The following is a 9,660-nucleotide window of genomic DNA, read 5'->3' on the forward strand; positions in this document are numbered from 1 at the left end:
ATATATGATATTTTTGTATAGACTTAGAAGTTGTTGAAGACAAAGCATTGTTTTCCTTTGTTTCTGAGATGTGTGTGATAAAAATGCAATGTTTTCATGCTTTTTTTATGTTGAACTCTTTGGAGTTCTTGTTTTATGTAAATTATCTTTTCAATTTTGAACTATTGGTTTTCAATCACATAAAACCATCTCTTTGTAGTCTCTTTTTATGAGAAAGGTGAATCTGAGGTCAGTACATCATGCTTTATTATGCTTCTAAGGATGGCAAAATCCAAAATAAATAGAGTTCTCAATAATATTTGAAACTCGGGAGGCCGTAGTAATTGTATTGATTGATGTGGCTTTTGGCCCATGTGATTTCATGAGAAATGAAAATCTTAAAATGGTCATGTGTTAAGTGACACCTTTGACTGGCATGCTTTCCAAATAAAATAGAAATTCTGATCTTATCCCCAGTTTATCCCCAATCAGAATGCAAAATCCAAAGCCAAATATTATCAAATAATTCCTTCAGATTTATTACTCTATTTCTAATTCTGCTGTGTCAGAAATAGATTTGGAGGTGATCTAAAAAAAAATAAAAGAGGCAATACTCTCTGTCTGTAGGAATTGGTACTTTTGAGTTCAAGAAGCACTCTTAAAATTTTTAAGAAAGGCCAGTGTTGCTCATTGTTTGAGAATTATCCCATGCACCAAAAGATACCTGGTTTGATTCCCAGTCAGGGAACATACCCAGATTGTGGGTGATCCCCGGTGGGGGTGCATATGGTAGGCAACCAATCAATGTCTCTCACATGATGTTTCTCTCTCCCCCTCTCCCTTCCCCCCTCTCTAAAAAATAAATTTTTAAAAATAAAAAAGCTGATATTAAAGAGGATTGTGAGAAAGAAAACCAACATTTTTACTAAGTGTGTCCCATTACTATTCTTGTAAAAGTCAGGCTAGACCAGGATAGGCTGCAAGAACAAATGACCTCAAAAGCTCAATATTTAAAATAAGAAAAACCCTTGCATTTCTTATTTACACTACATGTCCATTGTACATCAGCAAAGACAGAGGGTGTAGGTGGAGGATTTTCTCATTGGAATCACTCAGGAACCTGGGCTGGTGAAGCAACAAACATTCAAACATTTCCAGTTAACACACCAGTAGAATGAGAGAACTGGAGGCTCTCACATTAGTAACTGAATGCTTGGTCCTTATCACCTCTGCTCATAATCCATTGACCAGAAATATTCAGATAGCTCCATTTTACTTCAAAGGCCTTGGAAGTTCTATTTTTCCAGGTGCCCAAAAAGAACGGACACAGAAAAATCCAGAAAATAAAACAAGAGACTACCATAAGTTCTGTCCTTTGGTTTTATGAACACTCCTTTTTTTTCACCTATAAGTAAACCTCTACTTTGAAATGTGTGGCAAGCACTGGTTTCCTAAATAAAAAGACGTGGTTTATCTTTGTTAACACTTATATTTAGCAACAAAATATATAAGTCATCTCGGCTGGAACAGTTATCTTTATTTTTTATTCTATCCAGAGTCTGATCCAATTATCAATGATATCAACAGAACCAAAAGGAAAAAGACCACAACTTTCATAATGATGTAAAGTTAATGTTTTTATTTTCACTGTGGCCTGCTATCAATTAGCACAATGATATGCATTGAAAAAGAAAAATGGAATTTAGTCTTTGTCCTAAGAGCGACACTACAGTACTCCTGAGCCCCAGAAATAGTCTTCCTCTCAGCTAAAATGCCCTTCTCTGAGACTGGGAATGTGGGTGGTGAAATGAAGCCAGGTTTGAGGGTAAAAAGGGCATGAATTTCATTCCTGACTCTATCACTTACTAGCTATGAAATCCTGATTGAAATGTTTTACTTCTCTTTCTCTTTGAAAAACTAAAATATACCAAATGCTTCATGCATAGAAGACCTGCTACACACTTTTATATTTTCCTTTATCCCTTCCCTTTTTCTTAACTTTCCTCCAATTTTCATAGCACTTTAGGTAGACTTTTTCATTGTATTTTTTAACTTTATAGTAGCAGTTGTTGCATAGTATACATGAGATTGTATACATGAGGTTGTATACATGAGATTACACTGGACCAGAAGTACGGTCTGCTACTTATAAGTAGTACTTGGCCATCTTATATCAGATACTGTATCAACCAGGAATCCATTTGACAAATGAGTAAACTCAGACCCCAAAATAGGAGATAATACCTGCTCTTGTATATCTCACAGGTGATTAGTATGATAAAATTCAATAATGTAAGCCATATTTTTGCATATATTTTTGCCATAGCACTTACAAATGGTACAGTACTATTTCCTTACAAATTATAACCCACTGAGGAAGGATCTGCATCTGTTTTATATTTCCCTTTTCAGTGTCAAGTCCAATGCCTGACAATGGTTGGAGCTCAAGAAATGGTGTTACCAACCAGCCTTGGAGAGCCCCATGCCATGCTCAAAAGACCCAGGAGACACAGATACATATAACAACACTTAACTACCTGTCCATCGACAGGGATTATGGTGAACCACTGTGACTAGGGAATTCAGCAATCTTTGCCACAGACAACCTGTGCCCAAATTCTGGTTCTGCCTCTAAAATCTAAAGGTTCTCAAATAATTTGTATCTGGTATCAAGTTGGAAGAGTAAATAAAATCATTTAAAAATTGCTTTACATAACCTCTTGCACATAATAGGAAACTCAGGCATGATAGAACTCATCCTTTACACTGTTATTTTAAAACTGCTCAGTATATGTGAACATAATTAATATAAAGCATTAAAAGAAGGCATTCTTAAATGATGACAGAGCCACAGTTGAGCAATTATTAGATTTAGTAGTTTCTTCCCGTGTTCCTGGTCCAGGATATCTATATGTCTGCATTTACTACCTAAGTATTGTTAGTTACTACATATTTAGCTCAAGTAGTTGAGAAGGAAATAGTATACAATTGTCATAACTGTAGAGAGTAAGAAAACTACTTATAGAGCCACTCAACTTCCATCAACCAAGAGAACCTCAGATAGGACAGTAAAAAAGGCTTCATTGTTGGGCACCCACTGAGTACAGTAGTGACTGTGGAAATCCATTCTGTAGGGATCAATTCTTCATTACTTATTTCAGGCCTTTCTAGACATCTGTATCACTTCCACTCATCCTTGGTATTTTCTCCACTCCAGCGGTACCTCTGCTTCTGAAGAAGAGAGAGCACCCAGGGTAGAATAAAAGTGCTAAAGGTATTTTGGTTCATGCTCCTACCTGGGGGTAGGCATTGCACTGAAATCATCACTTCAAAATCCGAATCATATTTTTCCAGGCTTATTATAGATAAGGCTATAAATAAAAATGCATGAAGCCTTAAGGTGTGAAGATACAAGCAATTGGTCAGAAGAACTGAGAATTAGGAGGCTTTGCCTTATAAAGCCATTAATGTGGGGACTGGAAGGACCAACACAGATTTTCCTGGAGCAGCCCCTCCTTTTGTGTTCAGGTGACGGAAGGTGGTAATAAAGGCCTGAGATTCAGGTGGCCTAGGGGCAAGCATGGGGATTCTGGCGTCCACAGGTCAAAGTGACAGCCCCAATGTTGCCCGTTGCCTCATCTATGACTTTGGGAGCCGTCTAACTTCTGTAAGTAGTTGGGCTATAAGCTTGCTGAGGGAAGTTACTTTGTTTAATGGGTTTATTACTGACACTTCCTAAATTTTGAACATTTTATGTTTTACAATAATGCTGATTATCTACTTCTTGACATTGTAAATGAATGAAGAAATGATCTCATGTTTTCCTCTGTAATATGGAGCAATAGGTATCCCTTCCTTATAGGAAACAATAGAGAAGAAATGTGCTGTGTAAGGCACACTTAACTTTAAAAAAAGTGGAAGGAGAAGAAGAAATAATGGTACCACAATGTGCTGGATGAAGAATGTGTGACTTGAAGAAGGATAGCTCATGTGATGTGCTTGGTGATGAGGGAGACTTCCCCGGAGTTGTTTAATAAATGGGGATAATTTGAGCAGGGTATTGGACTATAAACAGCAGGCTCAGTGATATTCCATTTATTAATTAAACTTCAATTCCATCATCTTTAAAGTGAGGATGAAACAGCATCTTTCTATAAGTTTGTTATAAGTTAAAAAAAAACACTAATTCAAATGAAGTACCTTAAGTAGTGATGGCATACATGTAGTAAATAGTAAGCTTTCAATAAACATAAGTTATTATTATCATCTCAAGCTTCAAGGATGTCCTCCCAGACAGCCTCACCCATTAGCATCCTATAGAGATTGCCTCCACCAAACAGGGCTCCTGCCCAAACTCATATCAACATCCTGGGACTGACTGCTCAATGTGAAGGCATAATCAGATCCCTCACCCTCAGCTCAGAGCAACTCTGAAGGCTCATCCCAGCCTCCAAAGGTTGGCTGAAGCTTCTGATAAGACTATGTTGCAACTTGTCATCACCCTCTGCCAAATCCTTCCTTTTTCTGCCACAGGTGTGGACCCTAAGAACACTCCCTAATACAACCTCCTACAGGCTAATCTCTGATATCATGGCAATATTAGGGTGTCCATCATTTCTACTTCAGCCCCCAGAAGCAACCACATTCAGCAAATGTAAGCCTCACCCAGGGCCTGTGGAATAAGCCAGTGACCCTGACATTCCACTTTCTGGTCTATTTCCTGCATCTTTGGATTTTGAGCACTCCCTTTCTTCTTGCTGCCAACCCACCAAACACCCCTTAGATGTGATTCTTGACTGAAGATCTTACAGCTGCTTCAGTTCTTCCTGTTTTTGCCCCCATAGTCACACAGTTTCAAGGAAAGCAAAAGTTGAAAAAAATCTAAAAAATGTTTCTTAATGAAATAGTCATCTATAATATGAGTCACTACTCTCACTTATCTCTCTTTTAACACTGGCATTCACCTTGATATGCCGTGTCAATGTTTTGGTTGGTTCGATTCTCAGTTATAAATGCATCTGTTGTTTTGATATGGTATTTCCAACTTGAAGAATACAATACACAGTATTAAAAGTGGTCTTACAGAATTTTCCAATTCTTCTGTAAAACCATTGGTAGATAAGAAGATGGCAGAATTTAATCAGTTAACAACTGAAGAAAGGACAAACTATAAAGAGAATCCTAAAGTATCTCAAAAGCAACTAATTTGATTATCAAAAGATTAAGAAGGGCTTTTGGAATGGTGATTAAAGTACTAAATACTTTTTAAAACAGTTCTTTCTTTAAGGTTGTGGTATGAAAAACTGTTGGAAAGGAAAGAATACTTATCCCAATCCCATATGTCTATAATAAAATGCAGCCACCTTCAAAACAATGAAACCAACTTAATCTATTATTTGTTCATCCTACGAATTAAATCTCAATTGCACTTGTAGCTTAGATTTTTAAATATAACACAGGAAAAACTCATCACAATGAGCTTCAAAGTCAGTTTCATTTCTCATACATTATCCCAGTCAAACTTGCTTTTATTTTCTTCCCAAAATATGCCTCTTTGTTTCCATGGATTCACTTTTAGTTGTCTGACCTCAGTGTGAATTATCCTGAGATAATGAGGCACTCCTCCTCTGCTCCCTGGGCTGATCCCTAGCATCCTCTGCACACCCCAACTCCTATTGCACTCTGCATTACAGCTGTTTACGGACTCTTTTCACCTTTCCATCCAGGAATATGGCATTCCAACAACCCCAGATCTTCACTACTGATGTTCTTCTCTGTATCTGAAACTCAACATCAGGATCTAGATCCCTTGTTTGTTTTTATCAATGAACAAAATAAGTCTTATTATTATGAATATAAATGAAAAGTAAACTCAAGAACATAGCATTGTAGATATGTATGTATATGTGCATACATATGTATAAATATGTATATATGTATGTGTACATATGTATTTTTCAAACATTGAAAAATCATTGTTATCTTTAGCCATTTTAAAAAATCCATTATAAAGATGCATTTATGAGGTATGTGAAAATGTTATGGATGATGAATTTAATGAATATAATCAAAGTGGTTTTAATTCCACTAAATCCTGGGTCTTACATAACAAGACCAAATGATTGGAGGAACTGTGGGAATGTGGGAATTATCAAAGTTGGATAAAAATGTCTGCTAGCAAGATCTTGCTGGCATGACAAACAACCAGAACATCTATCAAATTAAAATTATGTTTCAAGTAAAATCCTATTTGCATGACAAACAGCAGAGCATCAGTCAGAACAAACACCTGTGTTTAGGGCTTGGTGAAAATCCTGCAGGAAGAAAAAGCAACAAGGAAAATGGATGGGTAGGAGAACCAAATGAAGGATGAAGGGGAATAGGCCAGAGGCACGGGCCTTTTGCATGAAATGGGCCCTATCTACAAGTGTCAGCAAAAGCATTCAGAAAAGGTTTTGATTCTTTTTTTATCTTTGTAAAATGAGAACAAATTCCTATCAAAAAAAAAAGAGGGAAGGAAAGGATAGAGGGAGAGAGAAAGAGAAGACATGGGTAGAAAGAGAGAAGGAGAGAGAGAGAGGGAGGGAAGGAGACAGGGGGGGATAGAGGAGTTATTTCTTCTATGCAAACTAAATACAGGCATGGGGTCTAAAGGGAGATAGAAAATCATCCATCCCAACAGCCAGTAGCTAAAGGGTCTGGCAAGCTGCAGGAAGCAGGTGTGCTTGGCTATAAAACAAGCATTGCATGCCAGGGCCTGGCATCTTCCCCGGGCTCATGTGTACCACATAGGCATATGGGGCTGGTGATAAAGAGGCACAAGGCAAGGCAGGAGATGTGAGACTGGAATCAGGGTCCTAAGCAGAACCCATCAGTCTTACACATCTCAGCCCCCTGGACTCTCTCCTACTAGGAGTTTTGGATAAGAATCTGGGAGTGCATTCCATCCATTCTTTGGCCCAGTTTTAGGATGCGAGCTTGTTGTCATGGTGAGAATGTGAGTTCTGGGTTTCAGCAGCATTGATTGTCATCTAAAAGTGGAGACAAGGGTATATTTTGTGAAGATTAAAAAAAGATAAGATGTGTGAGCATGCTTGTTGCATAGTATGTGTTGAATAAACAGCAGAGACTCCCTTCCCTTGGACATTGGCGGGGCCCATGGTTCTCTCTACATCTGAGTAGGGACCTGGCTGCCAAATTTAGGTCTCATCTAATTTTATGAAGACCTCAAATCTGCAGTTCCTTTTTAAATTGTGAAGTAGAATTTATTATTGGGAGGCAACATGAAGTGAACAATTATACAGAAGGAGCCTTGGACAAGCTAGAAATTACTCTATCTTCTCTCCTGGGTATCAGCATCACCTAGAAAGATCCAATTTCTATACTTCCATATCCTGAATTATATTGCCAGGATCCTCCAGAGAAACAGAACTGATAGGGTATATAATAATGAGTGACAACCAAACAATCTTCCCTCTTTTGCCTCTCTCATTGGAACAACATGGTCAACCCTACTAGTATCTACCTGTCCATGTTTTCCCTGCTTTTGTATAAGTCAATCCTAAATAGAGAAAGACAATCATCCTTAATCTGAGCCCCATGATCTGATGAGGAATGGATAGTTCCTCTTCAAAACAGTGTTTTCCTAATGATAGAAAAGGACTTAAGAACCCCATAAAAATCCCAAGTCTTAGTGCTTCAAATGCATCTCCCTATAGAGCACTTCAAATAACATTCATGCTCACTCTCTGGTTTTCCTTTCCAAAGAAGCTTACATGCACTATGATGCACTGTGATCCATAACAGTCCAACACCAACTCTATCTGAGATTGTATTTGAGTTCTCCACTTTGGGCTTATAAGTTGGGACAAAGAGATCAAAGTATTTTGAGTATGTCTCCATCTGTAAATTGTGTATGATTGTCCCTGGAACATAGGGGTCCATGGGGGTATTTAATGTGGTAATTCATGCAAAGTACTTAGCACAGTACCTGGCACATGGGATTGCAGGATGAAAGATGCCCTATTAGCTATTATTACTACCCAATCTTAACCTCAAGTTGCATTGTACAGAGAGTTTCTGTTCCTGTAATATTGTCAGTGTCAATTGGACTCTGCATTAGAATGGCTTCTCTTGCCAGGGTCTGTTTTGCCAGTTGAGTTGACTCTTCCTATGTCTCACCCTTCTTTTTGGCTTCTTACCTATATTGACTCAATATACCCACAACTCAGCTCCTGTGTTTCTCCAACCCCCTTTGCCTGCACTCTCTGCCAGCCTTCAGAATTGCCTTCTCCATATTTACATAGATATGTGTCACTTTCTCTTTGAAAAAGTTCTTTTTTCATTTGAGTGAAGAACCTAATCATTCCAGTTCACCATTTCCAAAGTGAATCTAATAAATAGAAAGTGGAACATTTGGAAATCACCTCCAGCCTTCTCTGCTCATGGCTCACTCAGAAACCACTGGCAGCTGCACGTTTTTCTAACAACCTTCAGTTGCACAGAGAATGTATAATTCATTCCCCACCTATCTGCACTAATCCCACTTTCCTATAACAAATATTAACTGAACTTATCTACTAAAACAAGCCCAAATCTAGTCTCTTATCAAATGAACTCAGAGGCAGAATAGGAAGCTGAAAATCTGGTACAGAGAAAATTGCCTTTATTGGAAAGGCAGATCTAAATTCCTCTTTGGCCTCCAGTTTCATTCAATCCAGTTCAACAAAGCTTTATTGAACACTCTGTGTGCAGGCACAACAGCAATGGAGGGGACTTAAAATTGGGTTGATAGTTAGAAAGCCTGATATCAAAAGAATTGGACTGAAATTCCATCTTAAATCTGAACCCTTATGAATATTAGGAAAATCTCTCTAAGACTCATTTGAGATGGGATAATCACATCCTTACTATTACCTGAACCCCTGATACACACAACTTTTGGTAAAGTCGCCCTTTATTCATCAGGGATAAAAGAGTGAGAGTCTTGCAGAATATTAGAAAAAAAACATTAACATCCTGGTGCCTGAATGAAACCCAGGGGTAGAAGCCGCCATGTTTCTGACTCCACCCAAGGGAGCAAGTTATTTGTTTTATTTCATGAAAATGTATAAACCCCATTGCCCATTAGCATACCTTTCCCAATCCAATTCTAGTTTAGCCTACTCCAGTCCTGATACCCTAACAGCACATTTGCTTACTGCTAACATCAGAGATTAGAGGAGCAAGTCTAGAAATGTGACTTCCAACTCAAATGCAGAGGCATTTTTTCCCAAAGGACTTCTCTGATGGCCGCACCTTCTTGTTTGAGCTTTTAGATGGTACAGTCCTCAGAAGCCTCCCTCCTTTGGGATTTGGCCATGTAGATCACCATGGCACCAGAGATGTTATGTTGAGCCATAAAAACCTGATCCATCATCTACCATCAACAGCAAGAGAAGCACTGAGACACATAGGAAATGATTTCATAGATGACCCAGCTCTGTCCTGCTAAGCCACAGCTACAAAAACAATCTTAAAGACTTCTGTGAAAAAGGATATTGTCTAAATAGATAATGGATTCTTTTCTGATAAAAAAAACAAAACACAATGTTGAGAGAAGTTCAAGACAACAGATGATTGACCTTTACCTCCAAACTGCTACAAAATATTGTTCCAAATGCTTCCCTTGTATCACCATCC

General features: G+C 38.2%; 1 long non-coding RNA gene across 1 annotated transcript in view; it reads right to left on the reverse strand.

The window, feature by feature from the left end:
* LOC106728152 overlaps positions 1-7,501 on the reverse strand; it is a 19,900-nt gene extending 12,399 nt beyond the window's left edge. Inside the window, exons 1-2 of the long non-coding RNA XR_001364409.1 lie at positions 7,490-7,501; positions 5,144-5,146 (exon numbers count right to left, since the gene is read on the reverse strand). This is a non-coding gene — a long non-coding RNA (uncharacterized LOC106728152). The remainder of the gene's footprint in view (positions 1-5,143; positions 5,147-7,489) is intronic.
* Between the last annotated feature and the right edge of the window lie 2,159 nt (positions 7,502-9,660).

This window comes from Myotis brandtii, unplaced genomic scaffold (genome assembly GCF_000412655.1).
Source record: "Myotis brandtii unplaced genomic scaffold, ASM41265v1 scaffold547, whole genome shotgun sequence".
Taxonomy (NCBI): Eukaryota; Metazoa; Chordata; class Mammalia; order Chiroptera; family Vespertilionidae; genus Myotis; species Myotis brandtii.